The sequence below is a fragment of the Calliphora vicina genome, chromosome 5 (assembly GCF_958450345.1).
Source record: "Calliphora vicina chromosome 5, idCalVici1.1, whole genome shotgun sequence".
Taxonomy (NCBI): Eukaryota; Metazoa; Arthropoda; class Insecta; order Diptera; family Calliphoridae; genus Calliphora; species Calliphora vicina.
The window spans coordinates 38,379,664-38,405,193 of record NC_088784.1 but is presented as its reverse complement, the minus strand read 5'-3'; the positions used below and the strand labels follow the sequence as shown (position 1 = coordinate 38,405,193).

The following is a 25,530-nucleotide window of genomic DNA, read 5'->3' as shown; positions in this document are numbered from 1 at the left end:
AATTGAAAACTTTATTTTGTTAATAAACCAAACGCCTTATTGTCGTGACCCTTTTTTTTGACCAAACAAATAAAAATTTATGTCCATACTCTATTCTATATGGTTGTGTCATTGTTTTAATAAAAACTAATTTTGGTAGCAAATACATATAGTAAATTGTCTCACAGTCGACTATATTGGCATTAATTTAATTACCACCAAAAGCTTTTTGCCAATTAAAGAAGCAAACAAAAAAAAAACATAAACGAATTCCCGTTAATACCACAATATTTTCAGTTTTGGTTATTTCTTTAACACTTCTTGGTCATATGATTTCAAGCAATTATCTAATTGAGATTTTATATACAAATGGTTTTTATTATAATAGAAATATAAGATAAGAGGATTTAAAATAATATACATATTAGGGTGCAATGAAAATGCTGCATTGATTATTCAGCTACTTGATATAAAACTCACATGCTGAAAATTTCAGTTTAATCTAAGTTGTGCCCCCATGAGGTCAAAATTCAAATTTTGGGAAATTCTGTTTATTTGACTAAAATTAACTTAACTTTTTCATCTGTATGATGATTAATTGTTAAGAATAATCTTAATTGTTTCTCAGAAAGTATTTTCAACTATTATCAGCATTTTTATTATTAAGGTCAAAGTTCCAATTTTAGAATAATTATTTGTTTATTAGAATTGTTTAAATTATATACATATAATGTTATATTCTGTGCCCCAATTAATGGGTCTTTACCATATACGAATCATTCGACAATTGCTTAAAACTCTTTTGGAGCATATTTTCTATATTTCAAATGCATTCGATTTGTATTGCTCAAAAAAACACGTTTTTTTTCAATTTAAGTAACAAGTATTTTTCATTGACCTGGTTTGTACATAAATAATGTAGAGTGTATAAATTCAAATAATAATAAGAATAATAATGCATATAATATTATTATGCATGTAAATATTTACTTATAACTATAAGTATACATGCATATGTACTAGTTAAAGTTATATACAATAAAAAGGATATATATGTTAGTGTGTGTGTGTTTGTATTTTCTCCTTAATATGGTCACATAATTTACCACATGCTATGTTGTTACAATTTTGTCGCATAATTTTCTTTCAATTTAGTTATTTAACGCTATAAAAAGAAATATAAAATAAGTGACTGAGTTGAGCGAAATGGCTGGATGAAGAAAGTGCGGAGCAAGTAAAGAACTTATTGTTTACTATATTATGCGTCATTGAAATTGCATTATGGCGCCTGTGAGGCGACAGGATATGGCTATAGCAACAAGAGAGAACGCAGAAATGGAAAAGAAAAACGTTTTAGAATAACAACAGAAGCAGCAGCAGCAACAACTACTACTAAAATAACATCCATCCCACTGTAATCTAACTATGTTTCTAATGGAAGAAAAATTAACTTTGTAATATGTTTAAGTAGAGAAGTATACCCTTAACGAATGTTTAGAGTTTACTACAAAGTAACAATGCATTGGCAAAGGATGACTGACATTGAATTGATTGAAAAATTAAATTTATGGAAGAGACATTTGATTAAAAAATTTGAAGTACATGTTGTATATAATATATAATTCTTTTAGAATGCGAGAATTTGAACCGATCTACGATTAATTAAATATTGGAATGAAATAGAAATTTTTATTCTAGGTATTTTCGAATTTCTATTGAAAGGGGGTCCTAGGAACCGTGTGCTAAATTTGATTTTGAATTTGTTGAAATCAAAACCTTTTGTTTTTATATTATAAAGTTTTGCCGTTTGTAGGTTCTGAAGCATTGAAAGTATTAATACAATTCTCAACGACATATTTATGTGAAACTGGGTTTGCTGGGTTCGGAACTAAATTTTGATTATTTTTTTTTTCTTTTTTAATTAATGTCCTATTTTAAACCCATACCCATTCCGCGAACTGATATAAGATTTACAATTTTTTGTAAATCTTATATCAGTTATTTTCTTTTTCTTTTTTAATTAATGTCCTATTTTAAACCCATACCCATTCCGTGAACTGATATAAGATTTAAAATTTTTTGTAAATCTTATATCAGTTCATATTTTAGACATTTATGAGTGTGTTTTGCATTTGTGTGCCTAATATAAGAACAAATCCTCACCATATTATGTTATATGATTTTTAAATACACCAAACTTATCTGCTAATTAGAGAGTCTGTTTACATGAGGCATCGATTCATATTAATTTTTTAGGCTTCTTTTTTAGATCAAAATAATTCAAATTTTATTAATTTTTCTACAAAGACGTTCAAAATGGTTAATAAGGGGACGTATTAAAAATATTTATAATAATAAAAATTATTTTTCTTATTTACTAATGACCAAATGATTAACTCTTTGTGGTTTGGTGGTTAGTTTACTAACCACATTTTCTATATTCTTTAAAACATAGTTTATTCATCTATTGCTATTTTGCTAAACAATTATATTTTTTGAAGTCATCGTTTATGATACTTTGCAAAACTTTGCCGTCAGGGTGCTCTGGTTAGATAAATATATTAATTTGTAAATATTGTAAAAATCAGTTTTTTTAAGAGACTTTCACTCATTCAATAAAAAAAGCACAGAGTGTTTATTGTTCATCGAATTCAGTGTTATTTTGATATTTCGGTTGTTTGGTCAGAAAATTTACTCAAAAATATTTGATTTAAAAAAAAATTTTACGAAACAAACATTTTTATCATAGTTATTTTTAATGCCAACCGACACGGTGGTTAGTAAACTAACCACTTCACTCCACAAAAAACCTTGGAATGGTGTGGTTTTTTCATGTTTTGATTTATTTTTTCTTACTTTTTATAATAAACTAACCTTGATTAAAGTAAAAATGCAATTGTTTTGATTTTAAACTTATACACAAAAAAGAGTATCTGAAAGAGTTAACATGTTTTTGGTCGCTTAGTGGGATGCAAGTGGGATATACAGTCACACAGATAATAGTACGTACCCCTTAAAAATTATTTAATTTCACAAAAATTGGTGATATTTAAAAAAAGTAAATACACCAAACAATTTTAAATGAACACAAATTGATTTCAAGATTTAAATTTAAAATTAAAAACTTCAATTCATCCCATAAATGCTATATGGGATTCAGGTGATTGGGGTGGTGAATGGTGTTGTTTCGGGACGTTATCGAGCAGCCATTATTTGACAACATGCGAAGTGTGCTTTGGGTCGTTGTCCTGCTGGCAATACAAGGCACCACTAAGACCCAAAACACATGCGGAATATTTCAAACTGCTTTTCAAAATTTCTAAATTACTGTATATCAAAATAAATGTTTTGTAGCTCAAGACATACAAGTCTTGACTTTTTGTGGAATATGTATCACAATAAATGTTTTAACTCAAAAATTGTATGTCTTGAGTTAGACCTAAGCTTTCTTTAGAGCAAAAAAAGAAAAATTAAAAAAACGGCCCATTTTGAAAAAAGTCAATAAAGTTTTTGATTTGCCAAAAATAATCAAAAATTGTATATCTTGAGTTACAAACAAATTATTTTGATATATATCCCACTCGCATCACACTAAGGGACTAAACCCTCTTAAAGGAATGAACCTAAGCTTTCTATTGAGCAAAAACATTTTGGAAAAAAGTCAAAAATTGTATGTCTTGAGCTACAAAATATTTACTTTGATAGATATCCTACTGGGGAACTAAAAAGGCATTCAAGGAAAAGTCTCAATCTTTCTTTTGAGCAAAAAATAAATTAAAAAATTTTTTTTTTTTTTAAAAATTCAAAATTTTTTTTTTTTATTTTTTTTCTAAATATTGAAGAAATAGCTATCTAAACTATTTGGGGCATATTTTGCTAAGAACAATAGGTAATAAGTTACATCTAACTCAGTGAGTTCTGCACCTTGGTAAAAATTTAATCCCGGAAGACATCGATTTCAAAAGCTCACTTGACATGAAATCCCCCATATACATACATAATCCGCTCCATTCGAAACTACATATAACTAAACATATTATTATTATTATTATTATTATTAATAATATTTATTTAAAGCAAATTTAATTTACAAAAAATATAGAGAAAAAAAGGACTGGCTGCCACGGCCTTCGCCTTAAATGTATTATAATTCTTACAAAAGATCTTCGAAATTTCAACTTAAAATTAGATTGTATATTATATACTGATCCACTATAATTTTTGCTTTTTAAAAATAATACTTGTATTCCTAAAATGTAAATGTTCATGTTTTCTTTCTCTTCCAGGTAAGACGTTTTATTATTTTTTTTAAATTCAACCATGAGTAAGTAGAATTTTAAACAAATATGTTTATTTATTAGAGAACTTCTTTAGCTCCATTTTATTTTTACTTTTCTCTCGGAATACCTTCTTAGCAGAAAGTTTACGATTACAAGGTAGTTTTATGTTTTATTATGACAAAGCATTTATTCCATTTAAATTTATACACGTACCAGACCTTTTATAGGAAGAACGCGAAAAAAAACCCCATTGACTTAGTAGTGGGTTAATTGAGTGTTTTTCTGCTTTTTAGAGTAAATTATTTTGTTTTATACAATAATTTAAACTAAAGTACATTTAACAAGATTAACTTCATTACATGAAATGGATAAGTGTAAAGTTACTACCAGTCTGTAAATATTTTATGAAATAAGGTTAACCACTATTTCCAGCTACATATTGGATTTCTGTTGATTTACAACTAGGGGGGGATAGAAGTCGTTTACATTAGTATTAATTAATATTTAAATCATTTAGCTGTTAGCCAAAAAAGAACACCATATCTAGTAGTCGGTTTAAAGCACTTTCTATATAGAAACTTGAAAATGAGAGCCATTACATGTGTCAGCGATTAAAGTTTCACAAGTTGACATGATCAACATATAATAGTTTGCAACAATTTCATCTCCCTATTGTGCTTTCAACAGCCAGACTAGCGGACATACATAAATCGACTTAGAATTTTTTAAGGGTCCACAATATTTCGATGTATTACAAATGGTATCACAAAATCAAAATCTTTATGTTGGATGTATACACATTATTTAACTGATATCCAATATAAACTCATTTGTTTTTTTAAGTTTCCTTCAGAGACAAAAAGCTTGCCAAATTTAAATTTTGTTCCATTTAATGTACTGCAAATATAGAAATTCGTATTAATATATAAAGAAATCTACAAGGTCAGCCAAACAATGTTACAGATGAAGGATGTCAAAGGCATGAGCAAAGAATGCGAAATATACGTTTAATACAACAGAGAATTTTATGCGTTTCCGTTTATTTTTTAGAAATTGTCGAAGCATTAAGTAACTGAGACCGCCGACTGTGTTTACAAGAGTCTGTCACAACAACATAAAATATACAATAAATATACAACAACAAAACCAGCAAAAGAAAGTACGTAAAATAACTTAATAATCAGCTTTATAAGCAAATATGTAGTATTAAGTTTGTGCGACTGCATGTCTATGGGGGTGAGAGTAGTAAAAGGACCGACCAATACCTCCATAAGGACATCGATGCTATAATTAACGCCAATGTTTCTATTACAACAACTATTACAACTACAGCAACGGCTACAGCTACAATAAGCAATACCACTGTGTGTTTATTCTTAATAGGCAATTAAGTGTACACGTTACAAAAGTAATTGAATTCCCTACATTTTTAATGGCTTACAAAACATACTCATACTGCTTCCTTTACATCTTGGTCCCCCTCTATCCATCTCTCTCGCTCTATCTCTCTCTTTCACCCACTGATTTCACCTCTCTTACTTCAAGTCATTCAGTTACTTTATTCGTATAAACACACAATGTACAGGATAAATCAATATTAATTTAAGGAAATTGAATCCTGTAATTATATTTTGATAAGAAAATTATATTGTATGCATTTGTTTCTTTCTCATTTTCTTGAATTTTTTTCACAAACAACAACAACCAACAACCGGGGCTAAATATTGTGAAATGTTTGTCATGTATTTATTCACATTTAATGAGGGTGTGTTTCACTTAAATTTATCGCATTCACCCATTGTGTTTGCTCAGTGTGTAGTATAAAATTATTCTTGCTATTTTGTAATTAATATTTAAAAGCTTTTGACTTGTTTAATGTTCAAATATGTTAATTTAATGATAATTATAAATTTAGCTTGAATTTGGTATTTTAATTAAGGACGCAGGATTTATATCATGTGTTTTTAGTGATGTTGTATCAGATATGCCAGTAATGTAATAATTCGAAATAAATTTAAGTATTTCAATTAGAAATTGAGAGAATTCTAAATGAAATTAAGAATTTTTATTTTAAATTGAGATAATTCCCAATAAAATTGCGAATTTCAAATAAAATAACGTAACTGAACCTGTTAAAGATAGAATTTTCTTACGATTTTAAGTGACATCTGCTAAAAGTGATGATTTTTAAAAGAAATTAAATTAATAAAAAATATTTTTTTTGATGAAACTTTAGACAGCTATAATGTTATATGTTTACACTTGTTAACGCCCGTTGAAAATGTTACTTGATTGAAATGCTTAACTTCATTTGAAAAATTAAAATTTTAGTTTCATTTTCTTTATAGACCTAATTTCGATAGTACAAATTAAATTAACATTTCTTCAACTAATAAAAAAATGTATAAATAAATTTAGTAAAGCAACTAAAATTTTGCAATTTTATTTGTCATACAACATGTACGATAAATTTTTAATTGTTTAGGGTAATAAGTTCCCACAAGTCATTGGCAATATAAATTAAATAAAATAAATTCAGAATGTGGTAACATTGTTGTGAGGCAGGACGCCAAAAAATAACAAAGAAGACATCTCATTCATTTGAGGAATATGACAGGAATATGTGTTATAACAAACGAGCCACCGGAGACCAACAACCAACACTAAGAAAAAGGTTATGCAGAAACAAATAAACCGAGAAAATAATAATAAAATAAAAACTAGTAACTTGAATAACAAAAAAAAAAAAAATACAAAAATAATAATAAAACATAAAAATGAAAAGAAAACTTAAAACGAAAACACAAGTATCAATTCTCATTTTACTAACTGACTGTATGGAACTAAAGTTATGCATTTATAAGTAGAAGAGAGAATACACACATACATACTTATCTAACAAATACTAATGTTTTTATGTATGTGTTTGTGTTTTGGTGGGTGTTAGTGTTTGTGTTGGAGTTTAAGTTGAACATTTCTGCATAATGTTTGTCATTTGGCAACATTAAATGTAAAAAGTTGTGTCGAGTTACACAGAAGCACTGAAGGAAGTGCATTAAACTTAATGACATCCGCTGCCAAGGACTTTTGCAATAACAACAACTACTTCTGTTCACTAACACTGTTACAATTGCAAATAACTTACTTACAGGCATTTGCATATACATAAATAGTAGGTTGGCTCTTATATTGGTCTTTGTCGAATTTAAGTGCTCCCAAGGTCTGAAAACAAAAGCTGAAAATTTGAGCAGAATCGGATAATGTTTACAATAGGAGCTCTCACAAGCTTTTGCTTCACCGCCCCACAGTGGGACAGAATCAAGATTTTTTGGAAATAAATCTGGCATTTCGAATACTCCTTGGCTAGTTAGACAATTAACCCTTAAATGCATGATTTTTACTTTTATTTTTCTATAAAGTATCAAATATTTAGTTGGATTTTTATTTATTATATTACATTTAGCTTTAATTTGATTTAGAATTTCTTTAGCTGAAACTTTTCGTACTCCATTTAATTTTCCTGAATTAGAATCTGAATTAGTATCAAGCTTATATTCGTCTAAAATCAAGTGGAACTGGAATGTAGACAATTGGCAACAATATGCATTAAAGGGTTAAATTTCCATTAATATACAAATGATTTCAGAGCAAAAATAAACGGTTTTCAATATAAAGATTAAAAAATAGTAGATTTTTGCAGTTTTTTGGGCGAAAAGGTAACTTCAATCTATGTTTATTAAAAAAAAACTTTCTTTAAGAACATATAATAATTTTGTGTTTTTCTGTAAGTTATCTTTACGGAGAACATTTTGGTTTAAAAGATATGTCTTATTTTTTGAATATGTCGCCCCTAAGCCCTTCAGAATTTGACCTATTTTGACCTAAAATCCCAAAGCTGGAATCTAAAAACGGAAAACAGCTTTAGAAACCTTTGTGTGTTCCCTATTTATCCATAAAGGATTCTCCCAGCCCCGAAAAATTGTAAAAAATATATAATTTGTGATTTTCTCTAAAATTTTTAGGAATTGTTTGATTCCCTCTGACCTTTTGACAAGTTTTTTTACCTTTTGTTCTTTACAATGACAAATTTAAAAAAAAAAACGTTGAACATTTCGTTGAGTTGTTAATAAATAATGATTTTATCACATATTTACTGAGTTTCTAAAACTAAAATTTGTATCCACCTTTTTATATCCTTCGCCATGAGTGGCAAGGGTATATATTCCGTTTGTAAGTTCTACATTTTTCATTTGCGACCCCTCTAAGTATATATATTCTGGATCGTTAAAACGGAGTCGATATATCCATGTCCGTCTGTATGTTGAAATCAACTTTCCGAAGCCCCCAAATAACTTACATTCATGATTCATACATCAATATATCGAGAATTCTTCCTTGCTATTTCGGCTATAAATGGCTAAGATATTATATAAATATACAAGGCCTGACTTATTCATTCACTCACTCATGATGGATGAGTCAGTGAGTGAGTGAATGAATGAGTTAGGACTTGTATTTTTAAATATATATATTTTTAAAAAAGGTCCAAAAAGTCGATCGTACGTATACTTTAGTAACTGTGTGTATATAAGGCTATAGTAAGCTGGACCAACAGGTCAAAATCGGGAAAAATATTTTTTATCCCGAATTTCTTTTTCATCAAAAATTGTTTTGTCATAAATTCTTTTTTTAATATTTTTTTTTTAAAATTAAAAAAAATTTAAAAGAAAACTTTTTTTGAAACAATTTGGAAAAAAAATTTTAAAAACAATTTAAAAAATTGTAATTTTGTTTAAATAAAAATATTTTTAAGTATAATTTGGTGAAGGGTATATAAGATTTTCTTAGTATTTTATTCAACAACAAGACAATGGTTCTGACTTTTACTTTAACATTTTATTAAAAAAAATATCCATATTTTATCCCGAACGGACCAGCCAGATTTATTTCCAAAAAAATTTGATTCTGCTCCACTGTGCACCCCTGACGCAGTTCATTGAATCACGTCACAGTTTTTAAAAATTTTCTTCTACATAACCTGAACTTACCTCTGACATCAACAAACACAAGAGACTTGCGCTACTAAATTGCCTAATGTAAAAGGGGTCTTACTTTGCAAATCGAAACTTCAAATAAAATTTGCAATCACTAACTAGTGATTGGTAAATCGATTACGATTATGGTCGAACATCGATATTCGACCATATTCATCGATATTTACGGAGGACATCAATTTTTAAACCGAAATTTTTATAAAAAGTGTTACGAAATGTTTTCCATAAAATGTTTGTTAATTGCTTGCCGTTACGGTTTAAAATGAGCACCTCAATATGAAGGAGTTATAATACTCTTCCAAAGTATCAAAGGGTCATTTGCTATAGTTCCCAAAAATGCATATCGATTATTAAAAAATCGATTATTGGGTTCGATTAATCGACTGTAAAAATCGAAATGAAAATGGTTAATCGAAAAGTCGAAAATCGATTATTAGCTTTTTAATCTAAAATTTTTGCTAAAATTTTCACCATTTGGTTTCTGGAGGACAAAACCCCCATTTTAGATCTTGCCAGCATTTATAATGCAAAAAGTACCATATAAGGACCACCCTTATAAACAAGTTATGCTTACAAACATATGAATAATAATGTTACACTTAAAAATATTTTAATAAGAACCAGCGAAAATCTTTATGATTTCCTTCTATTCGAATTTAAATTAGTTGTAATCTTGGTAGTTATTAATTATGGCAGTCTGCTAATTTGGTTCTTGAATATTAGATATATTCCTGCTACGAAATCTTGATTGTCAATTATATTGAAAATTTAATAAATATTTGAAGCATTTAAAACTAAGCATTTAAAATGTTTCTCCAAGTGTAACAAAGTGGAAAAATGTTTATTTGTATGTATAGATAAACGAAGAAAAAGATAAAATAGTTAGTTAGTATTTTTGGTGGCAATTCAATTTAAACAAAAAAATTTAAAAAGTGCTACTTCCGGTTTAAATGCAACAATACGATCAAACAAACCAAACAATTCGCCAATAGACACTGACTATACGTTTTCGCACACACACAGGCAATCTCATCCTCACACAGCCACCTACAAACAATAAAGAAAAGGAGAATAAAAAATAAAAAAGTTGGTAATATGGAAAAATAATGGCTAAATTGTATGAAACAACGAAGCAAAAGCAATTTTATTAAATGCCATCGTTTTACAACAAAATACTATGAATAAAAATAAAAAACTAGCAACTACAATTGCAATTTCAAAGTAATTGTCAGAAAACTAAATCTACAATGACCTGTTACACATATACTACCATACATTCCAACACACAAGTACTTTAAACTAAGAGAGAGACAGAGTGAGAGAAGTATATAAAAAACAGGATTAAAGTAACAGTATGTTTGCATAAATGTTATTGGATTGTCTATGAGTGTTTGTGTGTTTATAAGTATGAGTTTGTTATGAACTGTAACAGGAAACGGAAATAACTACTGTGTTTTTTGTTTGTTTGCTGGTAAGCATTGTATTTTGTTGGAAAAATTATAAAACTCTAATAAAAAAGAAAACAATCGCAAAAAAAATCAAACCAAATAAAGACGTAGCTAAAAAAAAGCGTAGTGTCAATTTCCGTTTTGTCGTGCAAAATTTGCATGAATAATAAATGAAGTAAGTATGAAAGAACAAGCAATCCCTTGGAAAATATTTTCAACGAGTTAAGAACTGTATTAAAGCCATAATAAAACAGTGTTTGAAAGAAAACAGGGGAGTGAGTATTTTTTTTTTTTCATTTTGTGCCATAATAATATCGCCATTTTAGCTATGAATTGAATTGAACTGAACTCAAGAGCAGCCAATCAATGTCAAATTCATACTTTTTAACAATGACCTTTAAAAACGAAATTTTTGTATTTGTGGGAAAAATGCGAGAAACCATAATACTACTCATTCTTCATACCCTACTTTTAAATGGGAAAATAATTTTTTATTTAAGGCCTATTTCATAGAGAAATACATTTTGATAGGAAACTAGAAAAAACATTCAAAATAAAAAAAATGATTTAATTTATTTTGATATTTCACACTTAAGCTGGGTTTCCGCATACATCGTAATCTGCGCCTATAACGAAAACTAAAACACGTTGGTGTTCGTCACCGTCTCGTTTCTGAATTGTTTTCGTTTCAGTTGGTTGCGTTGCGGCATAAAACAGAAACGAAATTATTTTTTAATTTTGGATGTCGCACATTAAATAGAATTTCATTATTTTTGACAAAATCTATTATTTTTTCCTCTTCCAATAAAGAAAATTTATTTTTTTTATTCATTTTGATTTTCTTTAAATTTGAAATAATTAAAATAATTTCGTTCCTACAGCACCGAAAAAACCTACTTGAAGTTGTTTTCGTTACGGCCCCAAATTACAGGTTTTTTGTTACAGATCGGTTCCTGTTTCGATCCCAATTTTCGTTGCCGATTTCTGAAACGAACTTTATTTTGGTGCAAATGTATGGAATTTCATTTTCGGTGCCGATTACGGTGTATGCGGAAACGTATCTGTAGTGAACACTAATATATTCTTATCAATTAGGATTTGCCAAAAGTCTTAGGTTTTTCACAGCAAAGTTTCTGGTCTATGTGTTTCTCTTCACCTATTCATTGAGATGTGCAAAACGTTTGCCTGTACAATTTGTATAAAAACTCTCAAAATTACTTCTTCAAAGTTTTTCATTTGAAATTTGCAAATATATTTTTATTTTTGTTGCTAAAGTGATTCTTTAGAATTGGTTTCCAGGGTGATAGTTTCAATGAAAAATTAGTGATGAATTAATTTCTGTTGCAATATAATTTATTTTTTACTCCAACTTAGAATAAATTCAAAACCCTCTATCTTTGATTTTCACGAAAATAACTTTTTGATAGAAAAATGTTCAGTTAAACAGACCTCATCTATGGTGTGAATTTCATAACAAACATGTTTTTTTTGCTGATTTATTTGCATTTATATTATTTCTCTATCCTTTCAAATAATTAATTTTAAAATATTATTTTGGAATAATTTCTTCTTGCAATTCAAGTTTTCTTACTAATTTTTGCATGCTGAACATGAATTTTATATTTTTCAATTATTTATGCAAATAGCGAATGCCGATTCTGAATTAAATTATCATGAAAATATGGCATAAAAATAAATGGTTAAAGTTGGAGTTTGCTTAAAAAGGTGTCATCTATTATTTTACGATAATTTACACCAATCAAACTTGAAAAAAAACTTAAAAATGCAATAAAAAAATATTTTTTGTTTAATATTGTTTATTGTTATTTTTTTTGATATCATGTTTTATTATTAGCCGATATCTTATAAAAATAACGTTAAAAACTGACTGATGTCATAAATGAAATCAAAACAATTAAAATGCAAAATCCTCTATTTTATAATTTTCATACATACACATTGAATATTTTGAGAAGAGAATAAAGGGTTTCTCATAAACTCCCCAACAATGCAAAATTTTGAAAACCAATTATATGTGAGATTCAGTAGTTGCTTTAAAAAAAATATTGTAGAATACCGAATTTTAAGAACTCAAGTAATACGCAAAAAAAACCGTTTTTGACTCTCCTGAACAGTTGTGTTTTTTAAGATAGAGGGTTTTGAATATAGTCCCTCCATATGTTATAAGTGATTAATATCATTTAAGTTTATACCATTTTAAAACCTAAATATTAAGCTACAGCCTACTTTATTACCTCCAAGTAGTAAACTTTTTTATATATAATTTTCAATAATGTCCTTACTAGAGTATTAGGATAAAAGTAGTGGTAAAACTATTCAATATTGACCCAATGAATAAATTATTCATTCCCCTCAGCTACTTCTATGATGGTCAAATAAAAGAAAGTAGAAAAAAAACTAAGGAAGAAACATTTTTAAAAGCAAAAGTTACGAGTTCCATTTGTGTTACAGTCAACAAAAGGAATTATCGTTGAAAAACCAGCCGGCAATCATCTGCATTATCAAGAATTAATGAGTTAGAGCTTTTGAAAGGACATCAAGCGATTAAAGCAAGTTTTCTTCAGTTGGGGTTTTTTTTTTGTTCTCTTTTGTTAAAAAAACTTTTCTTTCTTAGCAAAGAAAGTGGACTTATTACTGGATTATTAGTTAAAGTGTCAATGAAATGGACTGTTTTCAGCTTTTATTATACATACATAGGTTTTTTCTTTTCTTAGAATCCTTTTTTTAAAGCAAAAAGTTGTTAAAGCATTTGTTGTTGTGATTGGTTTGCAAAAAAAAAAGGAATCAAGAAGAGTGGAAAAGTTTCTTTTTTAAGTTTATAGAAAAGTTTTGTTGATTTCTTTTGCATAATCGTGTGGTGTTAATAATGTCATCCCTAAAGTATGCAATATATTGGTGTTTGTATTGAAGAGAATTATAAAATGCTGAATTTGCAAAACAATTGCATATTTTAGGGGGTAACTATAAATTTTGTGTAGAGTGGCCAGTTTTTCTTTTTTAATTAAAAACAAACAATTTCTAACGAAATGTAATCAATATTTATGAAAATTTTTGTTTCCGCCTGATGTTTATTCGTAAGTTTATTAGTATATGTATAAGTGTTGCAAATTTAAACCAACATACGGCGGTTGAATTTGATAAAATTGATCAATCTTTTAATGGAAATATTTTATTAAATCGATAGTTAAATTAATATTACATTAAATTTGTCAAAATTGTCGAAATCTCTTATTTAAAAATGTATAATAAATGTCAGCGTTTGCTTTATCAGCCCACTCTAATAAATTCAATGTTAAACAAAAGCATTCTGACGCCTACTGGAATTATTTGGTAAAAAAAGGTCATGCAAATGCTGGCTTATTTTATTCTATTTCCAAATAAATACATATTTAGATATTTTAGTTGATTTCAACAGTCATAATACACGAACAGATAAATAAATAAGTTCATTGTGGATATTTACCACATTATGATTGTTAACGTCATCATCACAAAAATCATCATTAATAGTCCTTAATATTCTGATCCTATTTTTGTTTTATTTATTTGTCGTTGTTTTTATTTATTTGCTGCCGAGTGTGAGAGCTTTTGCGTTTCCTAGGAAAAATAAACCAATTCATCTTAGCTTTTTTGTGTTGGGGGCATACTGCCATTGATGCCAGACTTAAAAAGTCAAATACAAGATGAAAACAGAGAAGTTTGGTTAAAATAACTGAAATAGTAGCAAAAACGTACAATTACGAACAATTCGGATTCTAAAACTAATCCTTTTTAGTGGTAATAAAACTGGTTATCTGAATTTTTACGGTAAAGATCAAAAATCTACAATCACTTAATCATTCCAGAATATTATGTAAATATGTGTGTATTTGTTGCCAACTCTAATACAATGTTTTCATCGCTATGGCATATTTGTAGTCCTAGAGGTTTGGCAACTTTGTCTCTAAAAATTTTACTAAGGACACGTACACAAACAAGTGTTTGTTAAGTATCTGTGTGTTTGAACACAGCCAAATGTGTTGGAACATACGTTCAACTATTACAATGGTGACATTTTTAACTTCACGATAGGTAGCGGGCGGCATTTGTTGTTGTACGCATTCTACATTATTTCATGTCCAACTGTATTGTTGTTGTTTGGTATCCTTGTGTCCAGTCATTCATCTGGTGGTCAGATAACAAGTGTGATGGGTTAAACTTACAAACAAGTGTTTCTGATAGAATATTGTTTTTGTGTATTGCTGGGTGTGTGGATGTGTTGTTGACATGACACTGGCGATGGTAGTAGTAGAAGTCTGATAGTCTCGAATATCCTTTAATTTATTTACGTTATTCAAGGATTATATTTCTGTGATGATGAAAAAGAAAAAAAATATTCATAAAAAATAGATGTATAAACATTCACGGTGATGTAGACAAATGAAATTCCTGATGGACGATAGGAAAAATGTATAAAAATTTAAGTAAAGCGTATATTTACTCAAACTTTTGGGAATTTTCAAATTCCTTCTATATATTCTAGTGATCTTATTTTGTGTTTATTATAAGTTTTTTAAATTATTAGTCAGCAGTCGTAGAGGTAAACAAGTCAGAAAACCAAATATCCTACAATTTTTCTGTAGAGCAAATTTACGAGTTCCATTTATGTTACAGTCAACAAAAGGAATTATCGTTAAAAAACCTGCCGGGAATCACCTGTATTATCAACAAGTAAGAGAGCTATATTCGGTTGTGCCGAATCTTATATACCCTTCACCAAATTATACTTCAAAATACAATTTTTAAATATTTTTAGGTAAACAAAATTTTTTCCAAAGTTTTCTTTTTAATTTTTTGAATTTTTTTTTTTCGAATTTTTATTTTAAATTTTTTTTTTATTTTTTTAAATTTTAAAAACAATTGTTTTGTTTTAAAATTTTTTTTATTTTGGTGAAAAAAAATTCGGGTTAAAAAATATTTTTTCCGATATTGATCCATTGTAGGTCCAACTTACTATTGTCTTATATACGTCGTTATAATGGTCTTTGAAATACCTATCATTAGATATCCATATTGTCTATATTAATGACATACATAGGTTAAAAATCGAGGTTGTCCTGGATTTTTCCTCATATCTCAGCCATTTGTGGACCGATTTTGCTGATTTTAAATAGGGCCTCGGTGTCATTTTTGCAAAAAAGTAATAATTTTCTCAGATTCATATCTTGCAAACAGTTCAGAATTTTGTTTTACTCTCTGAGGCAAAGTTGTTGTCCTTGTCATAAAGAACAAAAAAAAAACTTCATCTTCAAGATCAAAATCGAAAAAACTTTAAAAAAGTTCGAAATTATCAATTTTTTCAAAAATGACACCGAGGCCCATAAAAGACTTTGGGCAAAACTGGACGACACGGGTCTTTTTTTTTGGTCTTTTATCATGTAGTGGTGTCCGTAAATGGTTATATTTCCATATGGTTATGTGTAGTTGGGGTAATTTCAAATCGGAATATTCTGAAAGTTCAACTCGTTTTCACTTGAAGTTCCATGAAATCTGAACATGTCATCAATCGAAATGCGCTTCAATAGTGTCACAATATTAGGTCAAGTACAATGACCTGTAACACTTAATCCACCATTTTTATTGAAATCGAATCGAGATTCTAAATAGTTTCTTACATTTATATACAACGTTATGCATGGTGAAATCCAACCTGGGTCGAAATAGAAACGAATTTCACAAAGTTTTAGCAATTTCCAATGGGTCTGCTTAACTCATGTATCTGTGTACAAATACATGCATCCAACTAAGTCGAACGGCCAATCAGGCTTACCATAATTCGGCATATTTCAACAAATATGGAGAATTTTAAATGATTTTGGGTAGATTTGTAAATATGTTTGGGGATTTTATGGGGATTGAGAGCTTTCTGACTGCAACTATCTTCAAGATATTTTGATTACAAATAGAGATTTTTAACGGCATTGAAATTACATTGCGCTATATGAATATTTCTATAACAAATAAAGCAGAATTGGCACTGAGGTCATTCCGAAGCAAACATTTGTATATCCTGAATTCCTTTTGAGGAAATCGATTGAATATAGGTGGCAATCCTGCAGCAAACAAACTAACTTATAGACTGACTGACTAGTTGACATAGCTTTAAACATAGTTTTGGGAATTGTATTTTTATTTTGTTGATAATTGAAAATTTGATTTTATTTTCTTGTTGTCCACATAGTATGTATGCATATGAACGTATGTATGTATACATTTTGAGTGAGTGAGTGTGTATGATACAAGTCTCCTCTTGGGAAGGGAGTTTCCCATATACGTATATGTATGTATGAAAATATATTTTGCAGACATTGTATTAAGATAGTCGGAGAATAGACCCATATGTTTGCTGTTAAATAAGCAATTGTGTGTCAGTATAAATAAGAATTCATAAAATACTTAAGCATCTATGCTTGGCTGATATACTACAGACCCAAAAAAGAAGCAAATAAAATTAAAAAGATTTTTGTATTACAATATTTTTTCTCAATGTTTTTTAAACTTTTAAATTTAATCATTAAAATAATACCTTTATTAAAAAAAAGAAACTTTTTTTAATAGAAAAGATGATGGTCCTTTTGTCACTTTAATATTTTTGCATTTTTTTCATTCATAATTAAATTTCATCATAATCCTTTTGAAATTAAGTAGAATTTTCTTTTCGGTTTATATTTTTTTCCCAATGAGCAAAACGTTTGGGAAGAAAACTTTTTAATTATCTTGCAATTCATTTTTCTACTTAATTTCCACTAAATTCCCATCAAATATTCGAGGCCAGAAGCTGAGAGAACAAAAAACCCCAAATGAAACCAAACTCATAAACCTTTGGACTTCATTTTTAAAACTCTTTTCCTCTAATAACTAAACTACAGCATTGTTGTTGTTTTATTTCTACTTTTTGTTTAAATCCCGCTTTACCCCCCCCAAAAAAAAGACAAGAAGAAAAGAGTTTTTGTTTTTAACCACAATATGTGGTAAACGTCACTTTGATGTCATATCATTTGGTAAAACTGCTGCTGCTCAGAGAACAATGTTCATAATGAAGCTGATGATGATGATAATTTTCCAGCTCAAAGTCAAAATTTAAAATAAAAAACCACTAGACCAAATACTTTCTGACCAACACACTACAGTAACCCATTTTGCATGCCTGCCCTTTTTTTCTACTGTCTTTGCTTAATATTTCTAAACTTTTTTTTTACCATTTCTTAGTTTTGTGTTGTATATATTACAGAGTTCTTTTTGCTACAAATTATTACCGGTTGAAGGTTTTTCTATGTATTTTTTTCTCTCCTTGTCATGTCTATATCTTTGTTTAAAATCTTGTTCTTTTTTTGTTGTCTTTTGTATTATTTATCTGTGTTTTATTCTCATTTAGTTTAATTACATACAATTTTAAAAGTTGGCATTGAATTACACAATAATTGTCTGACAAAAACAAAAAAACGAAAAGAAAAGTAGAAATCATTTAATAAACTTTATTTCCTAAAACAAACACAAAAGAGTGGAAGAAAAAAGCTTTTTAATTTTAACAATTAAAGTTCATTTCAAAGTATTTGTAACTATACACTGACACAATAGAAATTCAACAATCGACGAACAGGGATGAGAACTAAATCGGAACAATGGCTACACAAATTTGACTAGACTTATAAATGAATTTGTAACAAAGGTTATTGCAAAGGATTTATAAAGAAACTAATTTGAATCTGATTGGTTACTAGTTATTCTTTTTTTAATGCATAAATACAAAATTTAGAGTTGACAGTTTTAATACAGATTTTGAATGCTAGAATATTTTATTTCAGTTATTAGGTAGCCCAGGGACATTTTTAGAACTTGTTCCAAAATCACAAGTTCTACAACTACTACAACCAGAACTAAATCATGGAAAACTTACATAAAACTAGTGATATCGCAAGAACTGTGAAACATTGCACTGTGGCGCAGAATAAAAATTTTCTGGCATTTCTAAACGGCTGGATCGATCGGGATAAAATTTGACATGGGAGTAGAGTATTTGAGTTAAGTTATTCAAATGGATTCTATATATGCTCCAGGGGCGGCGCTATGGGAGCTCAAAGTAGGGTACCTTCAACATGTATAATTTTTATACACGTGCCAATTTTTGTTTCCCACAATTTATCTCTTATTATTTCCGAGTTATAGGCATTTAAAAATTTAAATTTTAAAATTTAGACATTCATTGGTGGACTCAAATTTTTTTGTTAGTTAAATTTTCAATAATATACAAAAGATTTCTGAGCAATATCGATTATAAATCCAAAAATAAATGATTTTCAATTTAAAAATTCAAAAATGGTAGATTTTTGCTGTTTTTTGGGCGAAAAGGTGACTTAACTCTTTATTTAGTAAAAAAAACTTTCTTTAAGAATATATAACAATTTTATGTTTTTATGTAAGGTATCTTTAATGAGAACATTTTGCCATAAAACAGATGTCCTATTTTTCGAATGTGTCGCCCCTATGTCTTTCGGAATTTGACCAATTTGTTTTTATCAAAATTTAAAATTTTGGCCACATGTTCTAAAATCTCAAAGCTGGGGTCAGAAAATGAAAAGCTGCTTTAGAAACCCTGATGTGTTCCCTATTTATTCCTAAACCATTTTTAAAAACCGTTGAAAATTTCATTGAATTTTTTTGATAAATAAAGACTTTATTACATATTTATTGAGTCGCTAAAACAAAAATTTGTATAAAAATTTTACTAGGATATGAAATATTAGGAACAATTTGATTCACATTTATTCCGAACTAATTTTTATACCCTTCATCATGAGTGGCAAGGGTATATATATTCTACATTTTTCATTTGCGACCCCATAAATTATATATATTCTGGATCGTTATAGATTGCGAAGTCGATATAGCCATGTCCATCTGTCCGTGTGTGTGTTGAAATCAACTTTCCGAAGCCCCCAAATAACTTACGTACACGATTCATACATCAATATTTCCGAAATTCTTCCGGCTCGATTTAAAATCGAGAAAATCGGTCCACAAATGGCTGAGATATAAGGAAAAAACTAGGACAACCTCGATTTTTTTACCTATTTTTGACATGTATCTGGATTACTAAGTCATTAATATAGACAATATGGATATCTAATGATAGATATTTCAAAGACCTTTGCAACTACGTATATAAGATCATAGTAAGTTGGACCTACAATGGGTCAAAATCGGAAAAAATATTTTTTAACCCAATTTTTTTTTCACCAAAAAAATTTTTTCACTAGATATAAAAACAAAAATTTAAATTTAAAAAACAATTTGGAAAAAAACTATGTACTTGGAAAAAATTTAATTTTGTTTACCTAAAAATATTTAAAATTTTTATGTTAAAGTATAATTTGGTGAAGGGTATATAAGATTCGGCACAGCAGAATATATCTCTCTTACTTGTTTTTGTTAAGATATATTAATTTTTGGTCTTACAAAAGAAATTTCAAGTCAAAATCTCAATTAGATTCCAAAATATGCCACTTTAAAATTCCGTCTTTCACAAATATTACACTTTTTCATACTAAAAACAAATGTGTATAACTTTCTTAATATTTTATTCAACAACAAGTCAACGGTTCTGACTTAAGGCCATTATTACAACTTGCCGTTATAGTTAAAGTTAACTTTAAGGGTACCTTTTTCTATTGCTTAAAGTTACCTTTAACTATAACGGCAAGTTGTAATAATGGCCCTTAGTCATATTAAAATATGTTTAAAATTATTTTCAAATAGTTTTGAAATTTTTTTTGTAAGGCCAAAAATTAACTTACTATCTTTACAAAATATAAATTAGATCGGAGTTAATATTGATCCACATTGTTCCAAATAGTTGATATCCTAGTAAAATTTTGATAAAAATTTCAGATCGGAACAGCCGATTTTGAAATGCCAGATTTATTTCCAAAAAAAATCGTTTTTCTCGAGGATGTACTTGGAAGTTAGAGTGCACTCCTATAGGTTTTTTTGTCTTATTTAAAAATTCAATGGAACATTACGCCTTTTAAATAAAATAATTTTAGACGGTTGATATTCAAAACCATTTTTGTTATAGTGTAATGTAAGTTTAAAACAGATCTAGTTACATTTTCGGCTTTGTTTTAAAATTATCTCAAAACTCATTTTTTTCATTCAGCTTATTTTTGATTAACAATTTAAATTTGAGAATAACGAGTTCAATGTATAAAGCTTTTAGATAATTTGATTCAATGGAATTATGTAACCCATACTGGTATTTGTTTTTTTTTTTATACAAAAATGAATCCTTTTCTTAAAAACAATCTGCTTTAAATGTAAAATAAGTAACAATAACAACAAAAAAAATTAAATGACATTTTATGATGACAAAACGCAAACAATTCCACAAAATTTTACAACTTGCATGTAATGGACCTCAACAGGAACTTGCGAATTGAGTTGAGTGCTGCTACAAGAAAAACAAATGCCACAATCTCACATACCGTAGATACGAGTACGCGTATCTATATATTGAATGCATATTAATACATGATGCTGTACTATATGAAACATGGCTGTGACAAGCTAACATTTTTCGTCTGTCCGTCCGGGTTATTGGTATTAAAGACGTGCTTGTGTTAAGTGCGTACCAGCAGAAGGACGATGACGATGTTCTGAAGAGTATTTTGTTTTGCGTTTAGAATTATTTTTTTTTGCTTTTGGAGTTTTATGACTGCTGTTTCGGTTGCTGATATTGGTGATATGCTTACGAAGATGGTGTTAAAAGTTTGATTATATAAGGGAAATATTTAAATTTTTTACATCTTTTAAACTATACCATATATGATCTAGTGATTTATCTAATTTTTAAATTAAATTTTACATTTCTTTGTATTCACTTAGACATGGAAGTACCATTACTAAAGGATAAAAGTAAGAAAATCCGCGAAAAAGATGTAAGTATTTAAGATTGAAATACTTATTGCTAGACCTAAGGATATTAGTCTACTTTTACACAGGGCAAGTTTTCTTGCCGCAAGTCTGTGTTTATAGGAGAGAGAGGCAAGAAGAAAGAAGAGGGGTACACACTTGCTTGTACTGGCAAGTCTCTTCAATTCTCTTTTGTTTTCTCATTTTCACTATGGCGTCTATTATGTTTTGACATACAAAATTGCACAGAGACTTGCTGTGTGTAAACAGACGAACAAGTTTAAAAGGGAATCGAAGAGACTTGCTTCAAGTAAACTTGTCCTGTGTATATTTTTGCATATTTTTGCATATTTGACTCATAACTGCATATTTTCTTTTTTTATACCCTACACTACCATAGTGGGGAGTGTATAATGCGTTTGTGCAGATGTTTGTAACGCCAAAAAATATTGGTCGAACACCCACCTTAAAGTATACCGATAGACTTAGAATCACTTTCTGAGTCGATTAAACGATGTCCGTCCGTCTGGCTGGCTGGTTGGCTGTCCATATAAACCTTGTGCGCAGAGTACAGGTCGCAATTTTGAAGATATTTCGATAAAATTTGGTACATATAATTTTCGGCCCAAGGACGAAGCCTATTGAAACTGGCTGAAATCGGTCCATTATTTCACCTAGCCCCCATACAAATCTCGAAATTGGACTTTATGGGTCATAAATGTTTAATTTTTATATTTATCTACACAAATTTCCCTCCAAATAAGTTGTATATATACAAAATTCATGTCACCAAATTTTGTTACGATCGTTCCATAATTAGTAATAGCTACCATATAGACCCGCTTCCGAAAATCACTTTAACGTGTTTAAATCACTTAAAAATGTTGGCATATACACAAAATTCAACATAAATAACTTTCACATAGACATAAATCACACGACCTAATTTCATGGTGATCGGTCCATAATTGGTCATAGCTCCCATATAAGTCCCACTTCAGTCACGAATATAAATTATTGATATTTTAAAAGAAAAATATTTTTACTCACTTACTAGGTGTAGGGTATTATATGGTCGGGCTTAACCGACCATACTTTCTTAATTGTTTTTCATTAGTTTGTTTTTTTAATACAATTTTATTGTTTGTATTGTAATTTTTTATTTCTATATTTTACTATTTTGTTAAGGTCCAATGATAATTGGCCTAGGGTACTTAAAGAAAAAATGAGAGTATCCATAATCGACTTATCTTAAATGAATTTTCGGTGACTTAAATGAGCTTAGTTTCACACAATTTTTAAAATCATTCCACTATTGTAAGGTTTTTTTATAATTCTATTTAAATTTTGGAAGCCGAATTAAAAAAAAAATCGATTGCAATTTTTACCAACAACTTACACACGTTCTCCATTGAGTTTTTGAATCATATTCAAATGATATAAAAGTGATTTTTAAAGCTTTATGTAGAATATAAATATTTCGAGAAATTTATCCGGAACAGGGGGCACATGGATTGAGCAAGTAAAATATTATGCCACTACTTACAAAAACAAAGTTTGAAGTATAAGGCAGTTTAAAAGATGCGACAAATCAACTACTGTCTAAGGAAACAGACAGTAATTTATTGTTAAATATAATAAAATTAATTGAATCAAAATATTTTTATGTAGTGCAAAACACAGTACAATCGAAATTTAATCCTATAATAAACAATTTTAATTAATCAGCTCAATATTTTATTTACTTCTTATATATTTTATAATAAAACGTTGAAGTCAAACAGTAACCAACTATTTTTAAGTGCATATTTTTTATATTTTAAGAGCATATTTTTCGTTTATAAGTGCATATTTTATGCGCATAAAACACTTTTTTTAGAGCATATTTTTGGTTGCCCTGCTGATAACTGATAAATACCACAATGAGAATATGAAATAATTCACCGTTATTCTGGGTAAGCGAGTTTGGCAATAGGCAAAAAAAATATATTATTCCAAAGATAATAGAGTACTTCAAATTACTTTTGGGCAAAAAGGGTTAAAATATGTTTTGTTTTCATTTTGTAAGCTTATTATTGTTATATTGTCGGTCGACAAAGGGTTAAAGCAAAAACCTGTATTTTGGTACTATTTTTCCATCCTGCATATATTTTAAACTAATAAATGTAGAAATTTTAAATTGTGTTCTTTAGATATCAAAAAATACATTTTGAAAATTCGAATATAATGGTGTAAAATTTTTATTTTTTTATAGTACTTTTTTCATAAAATAATGTTTTCTTTAAATTGACACAAACAGGAAAACACATTTTATTGACAATTATTTTGCCAGTCATACAAAAATGACCTAACATGGTGTTATTTGGAACTCGAGTGCGAATGTATGGATTGGTCAAATCCGGGTAAATAATTTTGTACTTTTTGAATCGTTTGTCTCCAAAATAGAGTATTTTGAAATTTCAAATGTAATGGGTGTTTAAGAGTGTTACTGTTACTTTTCTTCTAATGGTACTTTGATACTACGTAATTTTTGATTCCATTTTAAAGCCAAAGGTATTGTCCTTAAAATGGTGTGTTTACTTCCAAAAGGTTAAAGGTAAAATTTTGAAGTATATATCTCAATGTAAAAAATATGAAAGATCGTATTAAAAATTAAAGAAGGACATTTTATGAGGACACCTTAACTATCTACAATATTTGTGGAAAAAATTTTCTATGGAGACTCGTTTAGTTCAGGAGTTATAGAGAAAAACGTTATTAAAATAACGTTTTTTAAAAAAAAATTATATAAAAATGTACAGAAATAATTTAGAAATTACAGATTTAGTTACATTTTCTCTTCGAAATTTCCCCACAGTACTGTGTTAGTTTTTATAGGAAATTTTAGTTGGGAGTGTCTCAATCAACCTCATGTTAACTCAAAAATTGCATCTTACTTCTCCGACTAGCCTCGCACCTTTAAAATGGACAATGATACTGTGAGTAAGGCGTCGCTAATAAAAATCCTTTTAAGATTAAGATTCCTATTAAACCAAAGCAAAATAATATTAAAACCAACAAAATAAATAAAGACAAAAAATAAAAAATATATAAAAACACGGAAAAAGGAAATGAATGCAAGCACGTAGAGCAGCGATGTTTATCAAAATGTTGTTGTATGATTTTCTGCTTTATTTTTCGTCTCCCATTAATTTTCATTTGATTTGGTTTTGGCGTGCGTTCGTGTGTGGGAGAGTTGTTTTATATGAATTGGATGTGAAAACATGTTAAGGTGACATTGAAACTTAATGTTTCTGTCGATGTTGTTGATACTGCTGCTGGTTGTAAGTATGTCCGTCGATTTTGTGGTCATCATAAATATAAAAAGAAATCGAGATATTTTTATTTTGTTATTTTCGTTTTCTAAATTCCAAAAAAAAAAAATAAAAAAAAGCTTCAAGTGAATGAATTTTTACAGCCACTTCTCACTCCCAGTATTTGAAATTTTATGACTCTATACTTAATGGCTGTGTTCCTTTGAATAGACGTGCGTATGTAAGTATTTGTATATGTGTGAGTTTGAGTATCTGTGTTTATCTACTAAACATGAAAGTGTATTAGGTACAGAGTATGTGTGTATTTAGTAATCTTAAGTGCTTGTTTCCTTTTTCCATATACATATATACATTTCTGTAGCATACCACTATAATACCCTGTACAAGTCCATACATACATACATTCAATACATAGGTCCTAGTACAAGTGAGTTTGTTTTTGTGCAACGTAAACAAATTTAATTGCTTGTATCCGTTGCACATTTTA

General features: G+C 28.6%; 1 protein-coding gene across 1 annotated transcript in view; it reads left to right on the top strand.

Moving 5' to 3' along the window:
- The window catches only part of Mmp2 (Matrix metalloproteinase 2), a 759,503-nt gene that overhangs the window by 152,392 nt on the left and 581,581 nt on the right, over positions 1 to 25,530 (top strand). The gene's annotated exons all lie outside the window — the stretch shown is intronic.